Genomic DNA, 22,663 nt, shown 5'->3' on the forward strand with positions numbered 1-22,663 from the left:
TCATTTGAGGTCAGGAGTTCGAGACCAGCCTGGCCAACATGGTGAAACCCCCACCTCTACTTCAAAAAAAAAAAAAAAAAATTAGATAGGTGTAGTGGCAGGTGCCTAGAGTCCTAGCTACTTGGGAGGCTGAGGCAGGAGAATCACTTGAACTCTGGAGGCAAAGGTTGCAGTAAGCCAAGATCGCGCCATTGCACTCCAACTTGGGTGACAGAGGGAGACCTCATTTAAAACGAAATAAAAAGAATGATCCTATATCTTCTTCAGGTTTCAGACAAAATAGCAGTTTCTCGAGGGCACAGCCAGCCCATGTCCTGTTGTAGTGCATATGGAAGACCACGACCACCATAGCTTTTCCTCGCTCAGCTCACTTGCCCATCTTCCTTCGCATGTTAACAGCTGCCCACTGTTCCGGTGAGGGATTTTTCCTGCTCTATTCCATGTGGTGGAGTGAGGCACAGTGGCATTCCTCTTGGCTATTGAGATTGGGTCAGGGATGTGACCTGCCAGATGTAACGGGATGACTTTTCCTCATGAGGTCAATGTGCTGGGAAGACGGGAGTCTGGGGATAACCATCTCGTCTGTTGGAAGCATGAAGTCGAGGCATGCAAAGTCAATAAACTGAGGAGATAGAACCTAGCAGCATCATTCAAGACCTGGATCCTGCCATCCCTGGAGCCAGTGAATACTCTGTATTCCACAATCATGCAACCCAGTAAAGTCCTCTTTTGTAGCTGTAGCATGTTTGAAGTTGGTTCCTTCACTCATATCCAAAACATTCCCACTGATAGAGTTGTGGAAACTTCTTGCAATCTTCAGTGCACCTTGTAGTCTCTCTTCTACAGCTTTGTTTATACTAACTGTGTTTTAAGCTCACTCCCTTATTATACATTGTCTTGTTCAATCACCTGTATCACAACATTTAATATCTGGGTCGATTTTTAGCCTGTTGTCTCTCAGCCCCACACTCATCCCTCTGACTCTGGGCTGTAAGGCTGAAAACTACATTTCCCAGGTTCCCTTGCCAGCTGGCTTCCAGTAAGAGGCTCTGGCAGAGAAATGGAAAAGGAAGAGAAGCCACTGTTCTCTTTCCCTGTCCCTGCTTTAGGGGCACCTCTGAACATTTCTGAAACCCCTTGATGACCCCAGCTTCAGCCAAAGCTGCCTCTGCTCAGTGGTCACAGCTCTAGCCTGGGTGGTCCCTCTTCAGAGGTTCCAGCACCCTCAGCAGTTGTAACAGCACCTCAAACAAAGCAACAGCATGTACACTTGAACTCTAACACCACCTTCCCCAACCACCATTTTCTTGTCATTATTATTCTGTGGTTACCTTACTTTACATTTTTGTTCTTTCAGCCCTTTTAACACTTTTATAACTAATTTCCTGTGTGAAACACTCTATTTAAAACATCTACCATGATTCCTGTTTGCCTGACTGGAACCTTGATTGATACAGTACATATTGTACATTACCTAACTCACTAGTAATTTCAGATGTGAAGAAAGTTTCTTCTCAAAAAGATGATGAGTTTCTATTGGGCAGACTCCATACGTGTCTGTCACAGACACAGTGTAGGACTGAACATATAATGTGAATCTGTACATATTTAATGATATAAGAGAACCCTTGTCTCAGTGACATCTACAAGCTTGATGGCACACGAATATAGAAACATTCTCAAAGCAATATTGAAGCCATATTCAAATGAACACAATTGAGGCCACTCATTCCAACTTGGGAACATATGGAATGACAGTGTCCTTTAGTGATACTGACCCAGGCATGCTTTGTGGAAGAGGAAGAGTCTCAGGCTAGAATGGATGTGAGACATTTCCTTATCACTTCTCTGATTCTGATAGAGTGATGAGGTAAACTTGTAAAGAAAATCAAGGTGGAATAAGCTGGAGTTGGCTCTACATCAGACAAATGCATTCATTCATTCAGCAGATTTTCACGGAGGGCCTGCAATGTGCAGACGTATCATCCAACAACTCTACCACCTGCTGTCATTCAGTATTTTAGTCAAGTGATGGTTTTTTGTGTGTTTTTTGTAATGTGTGCACTGGACAATGACTCATGCCTAAAATCTGCATTTGTTCATATTTCCAATCTTCAAATACCTGAGAAATACAGTTGTAAATATCACTTACAATTTCTTGGCCAGTCTTTCAAGGTAAACTGCAAGCCAATCTTCTGTAGACATCTTTCCTTTTTCTATTGTCTGACTGTGAAGGATTTAGATTGCCTGAGTCACACCCCTTCCATATGGCCTTCGAAGAACTGGACCTTGATGATAGCCATGAGCATGGCTTTAGACATGCTGGTGCAAAGATCTATGTGACCTCTAATCTCAAAAGAGTCCTTGCTCGGACCCAGAAAGTGCTTCTCTACAATATAGGAGAAGGATTGCCTCCAAGTTGCATGGAGGCAGCTGCCAACATGAATGGCTTTGTCCTCAGCCTATAGAGCTTAAAGGTATTTATTTATATAATAATGAAAAAGTGTGAGAAAAATCTAAATGTCTACCAGTAGGAGTAATTGGAGCATACCCTTTTATCCAGGGAGGATATGTTCCAAGCCCCCCAGTGGATGCCAGAAACTGAGGATAGTCCTGAACCCTATACATGCTATTTTTTTTGATCCAATAACAGAGATGGCTACTAAGTGACTAATGGGCAGATGGTGTAGACAGCATGGATATGCTGGACAAAAGAATGATCCACATAACAGGTTGAACGGAGTGGAATGGCACACAATTTGATCATGCTACTAAGTTGGATGCTCAATTTAAAACTTATGAGTTTTTTCTGGAATTTTCCATTTAACTGCAGTTTGACCATGGGTAACCAAAATGCAGTTGACCATGGGGTAACTAAAGCTCTGGAAAGCGAAACCATGGATCAGGGGAACTATTGTACATATCTTATTATAAAATATTATGTTGCCATTTAAAAATTGTGATGAATATATGTGTACTGGCATGGAAAGATGTCTGAATTGTATGGCTAAGTGAGAAAAAGCAGTTCCAGAATAGCAAATATAGTTTAATTCTGCAATATTAAAAGATGTTTTTAAAGGTATATATATATATATGTAAATATTTTTGGGGAGAAGTTATACATATATTTAGAATTAGCCAGCTGGACTCAGTTTAGATGATCCCAGTTTTGTTGGCAACATCCAAAGCATTGTAATCAGGAGCCAGTGGAACATACGCCTTCTTCTCTCCATCAGGCCAAATCAGGGTGTTGACCTTGGCCACATCAATGTCCTAGAGCTTCTTCACAGCCTGTTTGATCTGGTACTTGTTGGCTTTAACATCCACAATGAACACAAGAGTGTTGTTGTCTTCTGTCTTCATGGCAGACTCAATGGGCAGCGGACACTTGATGATAGCATAGTGGTCAAGCTTGTTTCTCCTGGGGGCGCTCTTCTGAGGATATTTGGGCTGCCTACGGAGTCACAGTGTCTTGGGTCTCCGGAAGGTGGGTGACGTGTGGGTTTTGTGTGTGGCTGTGGACACCTTTCAACACTGGTTTCTTGGCCTTTAAAGCATTCGCTTTGGCATTGAGCTTCCTTCTTCGCTTTTGGCGCCATCTTGTGAAAAAGCTAAAGGTGTATTTTTAAAAGATGTATAAATATGTGTGTGTGCGTGTGTGTGTGTGTGTGTAAATGAATAGAGTAGAGATAAGAAGTCTCTACCTAGATTCTCTGGAGTGCTTACCTCCAGAGGCAGCACTAAGAGTGAAAGGGGTGCTGAAGGAAACGTTTTCCAGTTTGGGGGGTGGTATGCTTCCAATCACTTAGATATTTACAGTAAGAATATATTCACATATTAGATAATTAACTTTTCTCTTCAAAATAGGAGAGAGAAATAAAGAACTATTATTAATGTTGAGGAAGTGAGGATGATGAAGAGGGGCAGTCAATGAAAGGATTCTTTCATTTTTTCTTGATATATTTCTGTATTGTTAGAATTCATGAACAAGAATGCACTCATGTATTTCTAGTATGGTGATTTTTTATCATGCAAAGGTTCATTTATGCATTCCACAGCTAATATCTTTTGACTCTTTACTCAATGCTTAACACCAAGCTCTGCACCTGATCTGTAATTCTCACAATATTCTGAGTCACATATCAGCATCCCATTTTACACAAGAGGAATCTGGGGCCAACAGACTGCTTAGGTAATCTGCCCAGCTACCCATCCAGCTAGCAAGTAGTGGGACTAAGATTCAACCAGGTCCACCTGGTTGCAGAGCCCACACTCTCACCTGTCATACTCCACATACTGAGCCATGGTGGCAGGGACCTGGAGGAATGAGGCTTCTCTGCCTTCGCGTAAGTGGAACCTAGTCGAGATGGAAAATGGACAGACTGAGCAAAATAAGCAGAAACATTTAATGGAAAGAAATGCTCAGAGAAATAGCCCTAATAAAGTTGAATTACACTAAAATGACAGTCAGAGGTGGTTAGGTGAGCTGGAGTGCCCAAAAGCATTTTCCTTTGATTCTGCACACCCAGAAGCCGTGTGTCACACTGCAGCTCTGTCCAGACGATTCTCATACTAGCCCAGCAGAGTCCTGTGGTTGGAAGGGACTGTGAGAGCACTCAGAGTCTATTGCCTACCCACAAGAGTGAATAACTGAGGCACGGAGTAACTTAAATTACAGGATCAAAGTCGCTTTTCCATCCCAACCCCCAAGTCAGCAAAGGAGTTGGAACTGTGTGCTGGAGTCCAGGGATGGAGTGACAGTCACATGAGTCAGTGCGTGGAAAATTATATTCATACTACAACTCTTTACAAAGGAAACAACTACCCATGCCCCTTTCCAGCTGTAAAACATCTGGTTGGCAGGGGAGGATGTCAACCGGGGAAAAGGAAAGGAGCCACTCTAGTGCCCTTTCTGTTAGAGTGGCCTCTGCAGGGGCAATGGGGGCAGACTAGAAGGGGCTTGGGGGAGTTGGGTCTAAGTTGTTTGTGCATTGTCAGTGTCACTCTCCGTGTCACTCTTTCTTCCTTTGATCCCCCTTGTCAGGGAACGGCTTCATTAGCAGGCCCAATCAGACAGCGTGCATTACGAATGATTAAAGGCCTTGCAAGAGATTAAGAGAATTACATTTGTATACTCCCTCCAGCCAAGGCTGAAGGACAAACTGCTGGTGATTCTCTGAATAGCTTTACAGGTGCAAAGCAGAATTACTGAAGTTTGTTCCAGGGATTAGAGCTTTGAATGATGAGGATGTAATGCAGAGACAAGTTCTCTGAGGGAAACAGCTCCTCAGTCATGGGCATTAAGGGGACTGCTGGGGAGGATTTGAATGAGGATACAAGTTTGACAACAGAGATCCAGGAAGCAATCCACTGGGCAAGGATTGGCTGTGGTTCACTGTGGCAAACCAGTGCAAAATGAAGGGAACACCAAAAACTCAGTAATTGAGATAAATAATATTTTAATGCCATAATTTTAAAAAATCAAAATTAATGTAAAAAAATCTGATGAAAAAATTTTGATGAAAATATCAAAATTTAAAATAAAGACCAGGGCTGGGCTGAGCCATACTGGAGCCTGAGGCAAAAGGAAAAATGTGCCCCTTGGCTTTAGTGGAAGCAAACTCATCCATTATGTTTTCCAAATCTACTTCTTTGCTTATCTCCACTTCAGTTCAGAGAATGGCCATGTTTGATGATTTTCTTGACATATGACAATCTTAAATAATTTTTCATAAACTTAAGCCCAACTAAAATTATAATAAGTTCAATTTTGATATAAATCAAATAAATATTTAAGCCTATAATAATTCCGTGGTTTTAGTATACCTACTTTTCAATTTTTCATTTTTTTCAGCAAATTTAATGTTCTGGAAAAACTTGATTACTAAAAAAATGAATACAGAACTAGGCATGGTGGTGCATGCCTCTAATCCCAGCACTTTGTGAGGCCAAAGTAGGTGGATTGCATGAGCCCAGGAGCTCAAGACCAACCTGGGCAATATGGTGAAACCCCATCTCTACAAAAAATAAAAAATAAAAAAAATTAGCCGGGCATGGTGGTGTGCACCTGTAGTCCCAGCTACTCAAGAGGCTGAGGTAAGGGGATCGCTTGAACCCAGGAGGTAGAGGTTGCAGTGAGCTGAGATCGCATCACTACACTCCAGTTTGGGCAACAGAGTGAAACCCCCTGTCTCAAAAAAAAATGCATATGGGAGTGCATAGGTTGCTTTTTCCCTTGAGCTCCAACATGGTTCTCCAGTTCTTTAGTGGTAAATAAGTCCCAGCAGATGGTCTCCAGTGGGAAATGGGTGCGTCTGCCTCAAAGGTACTAGTGGTTCTTGCTTATTTCTCCTTCCCTCTGCCTGTCTGGAGTCCTTCTCAGGAATGGGGATGCAGGGAACCATTTCACCCATTTCATACCTTCCTCAGAGGCCATGAGATTACTGGAGACTGGGGACAACATTATCCTCCTGTTGCTGCCTGACAAATCAGAGTCCCTGGCCTTCAGGGAAAGGTCACCTTGAGGCAGAAGCCAAGGGCACATGCAATATTTCTGACACAGAACCTATGACTAAGAATACTGTACTGTTCACCAAGAAACTTAAACTTTTTTTAGAATTTCTTGGCTAGAAGAAAATTTCTGAGATAATACAGTTTTAAAAGTTAAATATAGATATAGATAGGCTCACATGGTTTAAAATCCAAGATAATATAAAAAGGTAAACATTGAGGACTTAGGGCAGAGCAAGATGGCAGAATAGAAGGCTCCACTGATTTTCCTCCCTGCAAGGAAACCAATTTTACAACTATCTACACCTTCATAAGAATGAAAAATCAGGCAAGCACTCACAGTATGTGGTTTTAATTTCACATTGTTGAAAGAGGCATTGAAGAGGTAGGAAAAACAGTCTTGATCGCTGATGCCACCCCTCCACCATCACCTGGCAGCAGTGGCTTGGTATGGAGCTTGTCTCTGTGAGCTGGGGAGAGGGAGATTGCAGCATTTGTGAGGCACTGAACTCAGTGCTGCCTTATTACAACAGAAGACAAACGGGACCAAACTTTCCTGACACCGATCCATGGAAGGAACATTTAAATCAGCCCTAGCCAGAAGGGAATTGCCAATCCTAGTGGTCTGAACTTGAGTTATCTCAAGCCTTGCCACTATTGACTAAAGTGCTCTGGGGTCCTACATAAACTTGAAAGGCAGTCTAGGCCACACGTGCTCCAATTCCTAGGTGAGTCCTAGTGCTGAACGTGGACCAGACACATCAGACTGGGGGAGCATGCAACCTATTGAGACACCAGCTGGGTCAGCGAAGGGAGTGTCTGTGTCACCCCTCCCCTAAGCCCAGGTTGCACAGTTCACAGCTCTAAAGGAGACCCCTTCCCTCTGCTTAAGGAGAGGAAAGGAAAGAATGGAGAGGACTTTGTCTTGCATCTTGGCATACCAAGCTCAGCCACAGCAGGATAGGGCACCAGTCAGAGTTATGAGGCCTTCCTTCCAGATCCTAGCTCCTGGATGACATTTCTAGACACACCCTGAGCCAGAAGGGAAGCCACTGCCTTGAAGCAAAGGACCCAGTTCTAGCAGGATTCATTACCTGCTAACTGAAGAACCCTTGGGCCCTGAGAAGCCAGCAGCGATACAGAGGTACTACAGGAGGGCCTTGGGTAAGACTCAGACTTGTTGGCTTCAGGTGAGACTCAGCACATTCCCAGCTGTGGTGGCTACAGGGTGAGACTCCTTCCGCCTGAGAAAAGCAGAGAGAAAAGTATAGGGGACTTTACCTTGCACCTTAGATACCAACACTGCCACAGGTGGGTAGAGCACCAAGCAGGCTCTTGGGGTCTCCGATTCTAGAACTTGGCTCTTGGATGGCATTTCTGGACCTGCCCTGTTCCTGAGAGAAGCCCCTGCTTTGAAGGGTGAGTCCCAAGCCAGACAGCATTCACCACAAGCCGACTGAAGAGCGCTTGGGCCTTAAGGAGACATTGGTGGTAGTCTGGTAGCACTCCTCATGTGCCTGTAGTGGCCATGGGGTGAGGCTCCTCTGCCTTGGAAAGGGGAGGGAAGAGTGAGAAGGACTGTGTTTCAGGGGTTTGAGGGCCAGCTCAGCCACAGTATAATAGAACACCAGGTAGATGCCTAAGGTTTTTGACTCTAGTCCCTGGCTTCTGGACAGCACCTCTGAATATACCTGGGAGCTAGAACTCACCATCCTGAAGGGAAGGACACGGGCCTGGCTGGCTTTTCTACCTGCTGATTGCAGAGTCCGAGGGCCTTTAGCAAACAGAGGCCGTAACCAGGAGATAGTTACAGTAGGCCTTGGGTGAGATCAGTACTGTGTTGGCTTCAGGTCTGACTCAGTGCAATCAGTGGTGGTGGCCACAGCAGCTGCAGGTGGCTCAGAACAGAAAGAGAGACTCTGTTTGTTTGGGAGAAAGTAAGGGAAAAGAATGAGTCTCTTCCTGGTAGTCCAGAGAATTATTCCAGATCTTGTTCAAGACTATCAAGGCAGTACTTCTAAGGGTCTGTAAGAACCACAGCATTGCTGGGCTTGGGGTGTCCCCTAAAGCAGATACAGCTTAGATCACAACAACCAAGTCCTTTCAAATATCTGGAACCCCTCCTTAGAAGGATGGATACAAACAAGCCCATACAGGACAGTGAAGACTACAATAAATACCTAACTCTTCAATGCCCAGACACCAAAGAACATCTAAAAGGATCAACACCATTTAGGAAAACATGACCTCACTAAAGGAACTTAAATAAGGCACCAGAGACCAATCCTGGAGAAACAGGGATGTGTGACCTTTCAGACAGATAATTCAAAATAGCTGTGTTGAGAAAACAAAAAAATTCAAGATAACGCAGAGAAGGAATTCAGAATTCTATCAGATAAATTTCACAAAGAAATTGAAGTAATTAAAAAGAATCAAGCCGAAATTCTGGAACTGAAAAGTGTAATTGGCATACTGAAGAATACATCAGAGTCTTTTAATAGCAGAACTAATCAAGTAGAAGAAAGAATTGATGAGCTTGAAGACAGGCTATTTGAAAATACAGTCAGAGGAGACAAAAGAAAAAAGAACAAAACATAATAAAGCACACTTACAGGATTTGGAAAAGAGCCTCAAAGGGGCAAATGTAAGTTATTGGCCTCAAAGAAAAGGTAGAGAAAGAGATGGGGCAGAAAATTTATTCAAAGGGATAATAACGAAGAAATCCCCAAATCTAGAGAAAGACACCAATGTCTAAGTACACGAAGGTTATAGAACATCAAGCAGATTTAATCCAAAGAAGACTACCTCAAGACATTTTTAATAATCAAACTCCCAAAGGTTAAGGATAAAGAAAGAATCCTAAAAGCAGCAAGAAAAAATAAATAAATAACATAAAATGGAGCTGCAATACATCTGACATCAGACTTTTCAGTGGAAAACTTACTGAGGAGAGAGTGGCATGACACATTTAAAGTGCTGAAGGGAAAGAACTTTTACCCCAGAGTAGTATATCTAGTGAAAATATCCTTCAAATATAAAGGAGAAATAAAGACTTTCTCAGACAAACAAAAGCTAACGGATTCCATCAACACCAGACCTGTCCTATAAGAAATGCTAAAGAGAGTACTTCAATCAGAAAGAAAATGACATTAATGACTAATAAGAAATCATCTGAACGGCCGGGCGCGGTGGCTCAAGCCTGTAATCCCAGCACTTTGGGAGGCCGAGGCGGGCGGATCACAAGGTCAGGAGATCGAGACCATCCTGGCTAACACGGTGAAACCCCGTCTCTACTAAAAAATACAAAAAAAACTAGCCGGGCGAGGTGGTGGGTGCCTGTACTCCCAGCTACTCGGGAGGCTGAGGCAGGAGAATGGCGTGAACCCGGGAGGCGGAGCTTGCAGTGAGCTGAGATCTGGCCAGTGCACTCCAGCTTGGGCGACAGAGCAAGACTCCGTCTCAAAAAAAAAAAAAAAAAAAAAAAGAAATCATCTGAACGCACGAAACTCACTGGTAATAGTAAGAAAAAGATGGAGATAGTGATTGGGTACAAAAAAATAGAAAGAATGAATAAGACCTACTATTTGATAGCACAACAGGGTGATGACAGTCAGTAATAATTTAATTATACATTTTAAAATAAGTGAAAGAGTATAATTGGATTGTTTGTAACACAAAGGATAAATGCATGAGGGGATGGATACCCCATTTTACATGATGTGAATATTATGCATCGCACATCTGTATCAAAACATCTCATGTACCTCATAAATATAAACACTAAGTACCCACAAAGATTAAAATCTTAATAAACAAATATTACAAAAAAGGTCAATATTGAGAACCCTTTCTCCCAGCCTTATGCCCACCACCCTGCAAATAGGTAATAACTTTTACTAGTTTCTTGGTAATGGAACATCTTTAAAAATAGTGTTGAAATAGGTTTTATAAGTTAGATTGGAACCCATCCACCTCTTTCTGAAAGAGACTAGCTGGTACCGAGCACTGAGCAGGGTGGTCATACATGGGGACCACAGCGTGCACAGGCAGAGGCAGCCCTGCAATCTTGCAGACTGGCAGAGTGTCCAGTGTGGGTGCAGCTGGATACCCCAGAGCCAAGCTAAGGGGGCATGAATCTGAGGCCGTCAGTGTGGTTGAGGATTTCCCCCTGTGACATCCTTAGTCTAATAATAATCCCCAAGGAAAGGGTATCAGTGTTTCCTAGAAACACATGACGAAGTCTGTAATCTGTCCCACCTTCAACCGCGAGCAAACTTCTGCATACTCAGGATTACACGCATCCTCACAACTGAGATGATATTCCCAACCACAAGCACAACTCTTTGTTTTTGTGGTCACCACGTACAACAAGATAGCAGTTGATTTCCTTCACTCTCTTGGTTATGGTTGAGATCAGTGGGAGAGTGGAAGGGAGGAGCTCCCTTCCAAGGGCTGGTCCCACAGGGCCCAGAGCTGGAGCGGGAGCAAAAGCTGGACTGGGAGAGAGCCCAAGGCAAGCTGGAGAGAAATGCTGAACCACCCTGCCACCTTAGCTTTAGAATGTGTCAAAGGCGTCTTTTCCTCACGCCGCTCCTGGCCACATCCCTACTCATCACTCATCTATAAGGTTGTTTCCCAGTGAGTCACCTTCTCGGGCTTGCAGGCAAGCTCCCAACTCCTTCTGGCCTCAGCCAAGGGCGCTTCCCAGACTTCTCCATGTATTCCCACCCTCCACAGGGCCCTGCAGATGTCACTGAAAGCTCTCATGGTGTGTGAACTTCCTGGTGCCACAGCACGTCCTGGAGATAATGGCCAAGGGAAGCAGATCACTTGCCCATTGCATTTTCTGGGCCATCTGTCTGATTTGAATTTAGGAGGATGTAGAAATGATCGGGCTGGCCAGGCGCGGTGGCTCAAGCCTGTAATCCCAGCACTTTGGGAGGCCGAGACGGGCGGATCACGAGGTCAGGAGATCAAGATCATCCTGGCGAACACGGTGAAACCCCGTCTCTACTAAAAAATACAAAAAAAAAACTAACTGGGTGAGGTGGCGGGCGCCTGTAGTCCCAGCCACTCGGGAGGCTGAGGCAGGAGAATGGCGTGAACCTGGGAGGCGGAGCTTGCAGTGAGCTGAGATCCGGCCACTGCGCTCCAGCCTGGGCGACAGAGCGAGACTCCGTCTCAAAAAAAAAAAAAAAAAAGAAATGATCGGGCAAGGACAAACCAAACAGAGCTTGTGGGCCCACCCTAGAGCACCATGGCATTGCTTACCTAACCTAGAGTGGATGTGTTCGGGTTTCTGTTCGGGTCTAGTAGCATTAATTAATGTGTTCAGGAAAGTGATGATGGTCATGGGGACTAAGGGAGAGAATTTAAGGAGGAGTGGGAAAGGGTGGGAGCCAAAGTTCAGAGAACAGGAAATGTCTCAAGAGCTCTGGAAAGACAGCCTGTGATCAAATGCGTAGATGTTGAAGGAAATGCACATGTGGGAAAGGTGTGGTGCAGGTTGGACTCAGTACTGAGGGTACGAGAAAGGTAAGATGCCAAGCGCTTTCCGGAAAGGCAAGACGCTGAACGCTTTCCTCATTTTCCTCACACTCATGAAAGTCTCTCCCCTCTTTCATTTGATCAATACATATTTGCCCCTGCTTCACTTATGGGCACTCAAGAATCAACTAAAACGATGTCCTTCTCTGTGTATTTTTTCCTGTTTCCTTGGATATCTCCTCCTCAATTTTTGAGAAGAAATACAAGGTTATAAAAATCCAAATAAATTTTTCTCTGGAAGACTGATTTCACCACTAGTAGTTCATTTCCAGAAATATAATCCAGTAACTATGTCCATGCAACACTCTTTGTAAGAAATTTTCACAAGTCATAAGCGCTCGCTTTCTCGAGGATGACTGGCTCCTCCTTCTGTTCGTGGGGTAAAGACTAGATCACTCCTTCATGAGTTAGACAGAAACAGAGTAGATGGGTGTTATTTTGGTTTCTTCATGCTGTTTGGGACTCTTGCTGTACTTTTTCTAAAACTCTGTTTTTGAGGCCACACTGACAGAATATTCCTTTGTACTCTTGTTGCTGTCTGGTAATATTTACTTTCATCTTATGGATTAAAGAGAGCTCAGATTTCTATATTTTAATAAATGTGACCTAGATAGTGGTAAACCACCCACACTTCACCAATAACTGTTTCAGATATGACACAGTACATCTAAATATGCCTTTTGAAATTCTGATTAGCTCAGGGCAGGGGAGTATAAGTTGCCTATGTTCCACTGCCAGGAATCTCGCTGTTGGAGACTTCTCCAGCACCTCCCAGACACAAACCACCTGGGGAAAAAGAACAAGAAGTATTCTCCCTCCCAGCTAAGTAGAATAACCTTTACTTCTGGCCGGGCGCGGTGGCTCACGCCTGTAATCCCAGCACTTTGGAAGGCTGAGGCGGGTGAATCATGAGGTCAGGCATTCAAGACCAGCCTAGCCAACATAGTGAAACCCCATCTCTACTAAAAAATACAAAAAAAGATTAGCCAGGCATGGTGGTGGGTGCCTGTAATCCTAGCTACTTGGGAGGCTGAGGCAGGAGAATCGCTTGAACCTGGAAGGTGGAGGTTGCAGTGAGCCAAGATCATGCATGCCACTGCACTCCAGCCCAGGTGACAGCACGAGACTCCATCTCAAAAGGAAAAAAAAAAGAAAAAAAGAATAACCTTTACTTCTGTCCTTCAGCACATCAACTGTAATGAAATAACTGCTTCATCAAAGCCAGATCCTCCCTTTTCTGGAAAGATTCCCCATCTTCCCAGGGACTTAACTCCTTGGGATACCCCCTTATTCTCCTTTCTACTGCTTTGTTCCCTCTCCCTGGCCTCGGAATGATTCCCATCTGCATAAAAATATACACTAAAAATTCCCCTTTTCACATGTGCCCCAGCTGCAGCTGCACTCCTCTGCTCCCGCCACACTCAATACTTCTAGAATGAGTCCCCTGTTCACTGCCATAGCCTCTGCCTTCACCACACCACTGGAAGCCCTGTTCAAGGCCCCGGTGACTGCCCTGTTGCCAAATCCATTGGTCATGTTTTTGTCCTAGACGTTTTCCCCTGCCCACTCCCGCCTCGTGGACCCCTGCTTGCCTCCTGGGCCAGCCCCTCTCCGGGTGTCCTTTTCCTTCACCACCATGCCTGCCCACTCTCCTCCACCCAACCTTTAATAGCCTGGGCAGCCCAGGATTTGGTTCCCGCCTCTGCCCTCCTTAGTCTCTTCTACCTGAGGCAGCTCATCCTTGTCTGGGGATTGAAACACCCTCTTTATGCTGTTGACTCCCAAATGTCACTAACCAACCCAGACCTCTCTGGCACAAGACTGGCTCATATAACTCTATCTATGTGGCTTCTCCCAATTCAATGTCTCATGAATCTCCTAGTTTAACCCATCCAAACCAAGGGCCAATAGGCATTTCTGAGCATTTGGAAAGTAAAGGAATGTATTCTTGCTGCCTTTGTTCTGGATGATGCTGCCTGCTGATAAAATCTGTGTGTGGGGGAGGGGGAGTGGGGGGCACCTGGAGTTCTATTCACACTATGTGTACAGTATCCTGACAGGCAGCTGTGTGTCATCTTCCCTGAGCTAATTCCTACTGAACTCTCTTTTCCTACTGGTTCTGTGATATTTTGAATCACTGCCCCCTGTACCTCAACACCACAAAAGTCCACATCCCGTATATTTCCTGGAATGCTGGAAAATGCTGTCTAAACTATGACGACTGTTCTGATGGAACTATGGGACCAGGTTATACCCTTTCAGTTAGGGGTGGAAAGAAAGTTCCCCCCTGAAGGAAAGAGATGTTTAACCATCATTCAATCCAGAATTGTTGATTCTGGGCCTTAGATGTAAGCAAGGCAAACCGTGATCCCTCTCTGTGTTCATGGTGTCAATCAAAGCCTGGAGAAATTGAAGATGTCAGTAGTGGGCTGGTCCCTGAGTTACATGAACATAAAACAATGTTTGAAAGCTCTTTTTGCTTAAGTCAACTTACTCATGAGTCCAACTTCATCCTGGCTGTTCCCTAAGGTCCTGAACTCCTCAATCATGAATGCTTCCATTCAGGGGACACTGGGATAAGAGTACACACAAGCGGGGAATGTGAAGCTCTGGCCAGAGATTCTCAATTGTGCTACATGTTGGAATCACCTGGAGGGCTTTAAAAACTGTTGATGACTGAGATCTTACCCAGAAACTCTGATTTACTTTGTCTGGGGCGTGGTCTGGTCATTGATAGTTTTAAAAAACCTCCCAGGTGATTCTAATACACAGCCAAGATTGAGAGTCCTACTCCAGACTATGCTGGCACCAACTGCCCAAGGTTTTTTCTTCAACACATGCTGATTTCCAGCAGTATAATTTCAGCTTCAGAGAGAAGCTTGGGCTTGCACCCATCAGATGGCACTGCCTCGTCATGTGCAGTGTAGGGCTGTGTTTCCCTTGATAGACTGTGAGTTCTTTGAAGACTGGGGCCGTGTCATTGCGTCTGTTTCTCCAGTGTCTGGTACATCATGGGAGCTCAACAAATGATAGCTCAGTGAATGGATGAACATGAAGCAAGGTGAAGTAGACCGTTGCCCCAATCCCCGTGTCCTTGAGTTCACCTTCTGAGACTGTACCTGCAGTGGCATGTCAGTGTGCACTCTGCATCACAGTCCATTCTGAGCTTGTCTCCAAGGTTCCCGTGCAGGGCCCTCCATGTGGGATTCTTCTCCACATTCCCATTGTTCTGCTGCTGCCTCCTCCAACAGGGCAGGGAAACTCCCCACAGTAGGCTGGTTTCCTATTTGTGATGGCGGGGGACTGTCACCACAAGGTGTTTCATCCGGCCATTCCACACCTGCTCTCTCACTGGCCTAGGAATGTGGTACCCTGAACACTGGAAAGTCTGGAACCTAATGAGTGGTTCTGAGAAAGCATTATGGATGGTTTTTCTTTGAGATGTGTCACTGGTTTGACATTGTCATCTGTCACTCTCTGAGCCTCAGGATGACATCACTTAGCTGGGGACTCTGGGAGTGGTGGCTGGAGATGCCAGCATCGTTGGTGCTTTGCCTTTGTTTAGCTCAGTTCCTATTTGGAATCCTTCACAATGGGGTGTGTTAACCAGGGGCTCATACATGGCTCTTGGGGAGGGAGATCCGTGACCCCCTAGAATCACGTCAGTATTGTACCAATATACTCTATGCACATTTCTCTAAAGAGAGAGAACCCCTCAATTTTAATCAGATTCTTAAAGTTGTCCATGACCACAAAAGGTTTGACCCATGTACCTCCCGCTGTCTTCCCCACTGTTTTAACTTCCCGCTGTTCCTAGAAGGCCTTGAGAGGGTGAGTTCTAACATCCTTCTGCCACAAAGACCTCGAATGGGGTTGTCTAGGTTAGACCAGCCTGTGCATGTAGAACAAGACTACAAATTATTTGGTTTTCTGAAAACTTGGAAGGTAAAGAGGAATATTATTAGTGGCCATCCTTCATCTTCCAACATGGACATTGATGCCACATGCACGTGCGTATGCCTGAGTGTGTGTGTGCATATAAGAGTGTATGTGTCACTGGACGGGCTCCTCACACTGAGCACGTGTGTCATATCTGACAAGCAGCTTGTCTCATTTTTTCTTGGCTTTTCCTGGTTGACTGACCATACGTTTCCTAGGTTTTGTGATGCTTATGCAAAATGGCCAGAATGCCCTCAGAGAGCTCAGCCGCTTGCCACCAGCACGCCCACTTCCTGCCCACCTTGGACTACTCACACAACCCCGTTTCATCCCTTTCTCCAGGGTGGATTCTGTTTATTTGCAGCAAGATGCGTGCGGGGTTGCCTCCTCCTTCTCCCTGGAGCTCTGAAAGCACTCTCTGAGGCTGGGCGTCACCCCCTACCTGTGTATGCCTCACTGGGCAGCAGCTGTGGATGAAGGGAAGCCTTATCTTCCCTTTGGCAGAGGCAGCAGCCTATGGAGCAGGTAGCCAGCACCGTGCACACTCAGCCCTATTCTCTGTGTCAGTGGAAAGAGTGACAAGCATGGGCTTTAAACCAGGAAGCCAGTCTGGGGACTGCTATGGCTCTAATAAGGCAGACTCAGAGAGAGCTAGAGTGACCACGCCCAGGACTGAGTAACGTCCAAGTCATCGTGGGCTGGCCTGGAAACGCAGAGTCGAACCTGCTTGTTCTCTGACTAGCCTGGGACTCGGCTCACAGCTGTCCCAGGCAGAGCAGAACACGTGGGAGCCTTGCTCCCTGCCCGCCCTGATGGCATGATCTCCAGCCTCCTTTCCACTGCCTTCTCCCGCATAGCCTTGTATTTCCTCCTGGAGAACATTTCTCCCTCAGGCAGGGGAGCCTCCCTCATCAGGCTCTTGGTGCTGGCATAGTAAAAAGGCAGGTGGCACCAGGGGGCATTTGTCTCTGGATGCTGTGCTCTGATATCTGAGCAGTAGCTCCAGTGTGAGGAGCGTGGATATCCTAGGCTTTGCTGTTACACTGATTGAGGGGTCCTGAACCTATGGGCTTCTCTCCTTGCCCAGATTTTTCCATGTGTAAACCCCATGCACATATGAACATGTACCTAAGTGCATATGGTACTGTATCTGGTGCCTGCCCTCAGACAGAACCAAAATATGTGTGGAAACCTTGTTTGCACACAAGAATAATGACAATCATTTGGAAACAATAGCTGACATTTATTGAGCGCAAACCATGCTGGATCCCTTGCTATGCACTTAACGTGAAGTATCTATTTTAATTCTCACACTCCATGTGAAGTAGGTACTCCTATTATGATATTTTACAGAGCAAAGTGAGGCTAACCGAAGTTAAGTAACTTGCTCAAGATACACAGTAAGTGGTTGAGCTGAGCATCAAATCCAAGTTCACCTCCACAGCTGCGTGCGTAACAACCATCAGGAACTAACCCTGTGAGGACGTCAAGGCACAGTGAGCAGCCAGAGAGTGGTCCAAACAGCAGGTGACACAGGAATTCCGTAGAATGAAAAAGGATGGTGATAAGAGGAAGGCGAAGGAACAGAGTGGGATGGAGAAATGTGACGACTCTGGAAAAGAACACCTTGAACTCTGCCATGCAAATCTGTTGGTTCCACTTAAAGCTTGATATTGAGAAGTCTTATAGGGGATGCCCATAATAATCTCAAAACTGTACCCAATCTCCCTACTCTGGCAGATCCTCCCTGCCAGTGTCAGAGCCCTTCATCATCGGCTGCCAGCCCCAGCCCACGCCGGCTGATTTCCAAGGGAGAGGCTCTAGCTGCCCTTCACCTCCACACACTCTGTCAGTGCCCAGGCCAGATCCACTCAAATCCCTCCCCACAGCCCGCCCCCGCCAGCTGTGGGAGCTTTGCTGGGAACAACCTGCTCCTGTGGCTCCCAAGAGTCCTGTCCTCAGGCTAACAGAGCCACTTTCACCCTTCAGGAGCAGGCAGGCTGGGAATGTATAAACCCCCAAGGCCACCTGCAGCCAATGATTGACAGCCATATGACACTCAGCTCCCTTGCCTCAAGGTGGAACAAACTCTCAGGTGTCATTTCTACTCCAGAGCTCTTCAGGGGCGGGCTGCTGCCAACTTCACCTGAGGTAGCCCCCTTGCTTTCCTTTTCTGTCCCACTCTCCACGTTCCCTTGTGATTTTCGTGGGAGCATGGCCTTCATAACTACATGTGCACAAACCCTTATCTCAGGGTCAGCTCCTGGAAGCAGACTTAATGTCGTGTGGCTGTGAAGTTCCACGGACATCTTCAAAGAGACTGAATTGACTTGAACTGACTAGGCACATGCCAGCCTGAGACTCTGGGGGCCTTCACTGGATCAAAGAACCCCTGAAGGAAGAGGAAGCGATTTCAGAGGGCAGGGAAACAGCCGGTTCTCACTGCCCCCAGGGGAAAGCCTACTATGCTCAGCGCCTTGGATGGCAGTCAGCATGAAAGGGTGAGCAGTGGTCCTCACTCCCAGAAACAGGACTGCAGCCCTCAGCCCTTCCTCATTCCCACATCACAAGCACAGGAGAGGCTAGAATTGGTGGGGAAGGAGGAACGGAGGAGGGGGAATGCGCTGGCTCCTAAAGGGTAGGTAAAAGAGGAGGGAGGATGTTCAGGGGGAGGAACAGGCTGAGCCATGAGGAGCAGGTCCTCTTGGGCCTTCTGTCCCTCAATGGAGCTAGACCTGAGGCCACAGTCTTGCAGGCCCCTCACACTGACAGTCTGACCCCTCTAGTCCACCTGAAGAGCCCTCACTCCATACCTAGGGCAACCACTGAATATGAGCCCGTTCTTCCGTCAGTGACTCCTGCTCCTTTAAACCACAGCAGACTCAGGTGAGAGTAGGTCATGATTTCCACGGGGTTACCTCACCCAAGAGCTGTGCCCCCCAGAGCTAAAGTAAGGATGATCTCAGAAGAATACCCACAGAACGCAGATCTCTTTCTCCATGGACATTCCATTCACTCCCTACACACATACGTGCTTGGAGACACACACACACACACACCCCTGTATTCTCTCTTCTGTGCATTGACCTCAGTCCAGGCCTGCTGTTTAGGCAGGTGTTGTACAGCCAGACTCTGGGGTTCATGGATTTTCCTGGTTGAGTAAGAACTGTCTGGCAGCCTGACAGAGCTAAGCACCAGCTCAGGTCACAGGAAAAGTGGTGGGGCTGGGAGAAAGAAAGTGAAGCACTCCAGGGCCTTGAGACCTGCCTGACAGCAATGAGCCACTCCCCCGCTCAAGTCACCTCCACTCTCTCTCCACACCTGCACAGAAAGAGTGACCTGCTGCCTGGGGAATGCAGGTGCCTCCCTCCACAGCCTCGTCCCAGGGAAACAGCTGTTCTACCTCTGGGAAGAGGGAGTCTCTTCCTCGGCCCTGCAGGGATGCCGTCTCCTGTCTTCTTCCTCATTCCCAAAGCTGTGGCAATTCTCCCTCCCTGTGTGATGCCAGGCATGGTCTTTGCAGGTGTCTGGACTCATGGGTGTTCACCCATCATGAACCAGGAATGTGCTTCCTCCTGTCAGTACGGGACAGTCCTTGTATGGGAAACACACAATTCCTCCTCCCACTGTCAGAACTTCCACTGATACTTCTCCCCACAGCCAAGCTCAGGCCTTAAAGTAGGCTGAGAAAATCTTCAGCAGGGAATATAGAGTTTCTAGGGTATATTTTTCTCCACTCAGGAAAAGCAACAAATTTATATTCCCTCAGTAATAACTCAGTCAACCCTCAAGGCTACCATGGACAGTGGTGTTGGTTGTACCCTGCACAAATATGCCCTGATGAGGGGTAGAGTGTAGGCTGAAATTCAGCTAGAGCTCACTTGCCACGCTGTGTACTCTGGTATGGGACTGCATCCGTTTAAAGTTAGCACAGAAGCACCCCTTGCTCGTTGGGCTCGGGACCCAGAAGGGGCACCTTTTCCTAAGGCACGCAAGGCTCACTATAGGCTAGCCTCTGCTCTGCCAACCTTGCTTCTCTCACCTTCTGCCTAGAAGTAATTTTGTCTTTGCCCATTCTTACAAGGCAATATTTTTCCCCTTTCACCTCCTCCTCCTCTGTCTGAGGACAGTCTGATAGGATCGGAGACCTACAGATTGTCACTGCCATTAAGAAATAACATCCATGTGCCTTTTGAGTTCTTGTTCTCGGATGGACAGCCACCCCAGTCATACTGGGCAGAGCTGTCAAGGCTGGTTTGCCTGTCCCTTCAGTGTGGTCTTCCTTCCTGATCTTCCTGTCTTCCTTCTTTTCCTCCTGTAATGTCCAGCAAGACCAGCTCTCATGAAGCTTGCTCCTGGGGAGACAGAGTCACAGGAGGTGAGCAAGGGCTAACCTGAAAAGATCCCCTCTAGCCCCACCCTGCCCCTGCTACAGCCTCAGGAAATGGCAGGTGGAGCTCATCACCAGGCCTGGCTCCAATGTCCCCTTGTTCTTCTATGAAATATTTCTCTTCGCTTGTAGCATTGCATCTTCTTCTGCCAGGCTATGAGCTGGAAGTAAGCATCCTAGCTGGGGTCATTGCTCAGCACAGAGGGCAGCTTAAGCAAAGTTTGCAGAAAGTGCCTCCTGGGGCAAATGGCCTGCACTGGCTTCAGTCTGATGTGGTGGAGGCTGTCACTACATATCTCAGACAGATTCTCCCTGCTCCTTTACCCCTGGGTTTTCTCTTTGCAACTTCCTTCCTCAGTTGTTTGCAGGGAGCAGCAATTAAGAGTTTGCCTTGTGTTGCTGGAGCTCCCCCAGCTTAACTCTGAAGCCCTTGGCTGGGCAGACCTCCTGTGGGTCCTTCTGAGGGTTGGGGGCTGGGTAGAGAATTTCGAGCCAGTTTGGTTCTACAAGTGAGGCCCACCCCACATCCCCAGGCTTCATCTGTAGCACAGGAGGGGCCGGACCTGCTCATCTTCAGGTGTGCCCTGATTTGGGGACTCTGCCAAGCTCATAGCTAGGGCTCAGCCTGTTCCAGTATCATACTGGGGGTCTGAGCACAGCTTAGTAGGATAGGAGGCAGAGCTCAGATAGACCCAGACCATGGTTTGCAAATATCACTCTCCACTAAGAGGAATCAGGCACCTTGGAAAAATAGCTAATTCTAGGGCTGGAGTGGAGAGACATGAGCCTGGAATACCCTGTGGCAGTGAGGCAGGTAGTACTCGAAGAAGAACAGGAATATGTCAAAAGGACACAGCAGCCAGATTTAGGGAGCTCCCACTGGCTGTGTTCAGGACAATTTGAGTATCAAAATAGTGATAATAATGGTTTCTAGTCTATTTACTATGACAGGAATCTTTGAGCCCATACTGATAAATGAATATGAATACATTGAATGTTCGATTAAAAACAGGGCATTTATATAATCTCAAAGTATTTCCCCACAAAATGTTTGTTTGTTTGTTTGTTTTTGAGATGGAGTCTCGCTCTGTTGCCGAGGCTGGAGTGCAGTGGTGCGATCTCGGCTCACTGCAAGCTTCGCTTCCTGGGTTTACACCATTCTCCTGCCTTAGCCTCCCAAGTAGCTGGGACTACAGGCGCCCACCACCATGCCCAGCTAATTTTTTTATTTTTTAGTAGAGACGGGGTTTCACCGTGTTAGCCAAGATGGTCTCAATCTCCTAACCTTGTGATCTGCCCACCTTGGCCTCCCAAAGTGCTGGGATTCCAGGCATGAGCCACTGCGCCCAGCCACCTCCACAAAATACTTAATTACAAAATGGAAAATAATAATTTACAGTGGAGAAACTGGCAGATACCACCATAATCAAGTGACCAAAGTAAACATCACCAGTTATGGGACAAATAGAAATCATGTGGCACCTGGTAAAATCAATGCCCAGAGCACAGGAGGATTGTTGAGATGCGACTATTTGTATGGAAAAGCGAGACTACAAATTCTACAAAATGAGTGGCTTGCGATTTCCAAAACTGTCAAGGTTCTGAAAATCAAGGAAAAGTTGGAAGAACTGTTTCAGACTAAATGAAGGAGACTAAGTAGACTTGCCTGTTAATTGCAATGTGTGATCCTGGCTTCAATCCTTTTACTTTAACATATTTGGGACTATTGCACAACTTGAATTTGTCTAAGAATTAGAATGGTAATTGTATTAGTCTTTCTTACACTGCTAGAAAGAACTACCTAATAGTGGGTAATTTATGAAGAAAAGAGGTTTAGTTGACTAACAGTTCTGCAGGCTTAACAGGAAGCATGACTGGGAGGCCTCAGGAAACTTACAATCATGGTGGAAGGCAAAGGGTAAGCAAGCACATCATCACAATGGCGGAGGAGGGAACAGGGAAGAGAGGGGGGAAGTACAATACTTTTAAACCATCAGATATCATGAGAACTACCTCACTATCATGAGAACAGCATGTGGAAAACTGCCCCCATAATCCAATCACCTCCCACCAGATCCCTCCCTTGACATCTGGGGATTACAATTCAGATGAGATTTGGGTGGGGACACAGAGTCAAACCATATCAGTAGTGATATATCAATCTTAATGTATAGATTTCAGTGGTGGTTTGTGGTTATGTCAAAGAATATTCTTATTTGTAGGAAATACACAATAAAGTATTTGGGGGTCATGGGCATTATGTGGCAAATATGCTCA

The 22,663-nt window shown here is 46.2% G+C and overlaps 1 long non-coding RNA gene and 1 pseudogene across 1 annotated transcript in view; one reads left to right on the forward strand and one right to left on the reverse strand.

Moving 5' to 3' along the window:
* The window catches only part of LOC117099736, a 121,660-nt gene that overhangs the window by 19,368 nt on the left and 79,629 nt on the right, over positions 1 to 22,663 (forward strand). The gene's annotated exons all lie outside the window — the stretch shown is intronic.
* LOC117099734 lies at positions 3,113 to 3,599 on the reverse strand (annotated as a pseudogene).

Source organism: Trachypithecus francoisi, unplaced genomic scaffold (genome assembly GCF_009764315.1).
Source record: "Trachypithecus francoisi isolate TF-2019V2 unplaced genomic scaffold, Tfra_2.0 Lachesis_group17, whole genome shotgun sequence".
In the NCBI taxonomy this organism is placed as follows: domain Eukaryota; kingdom Metazoa; phylum Chordata; class Mammalia; order Primates; family Cercopithecidae; genus Trachypithecus; species Trachypithecus francoisi.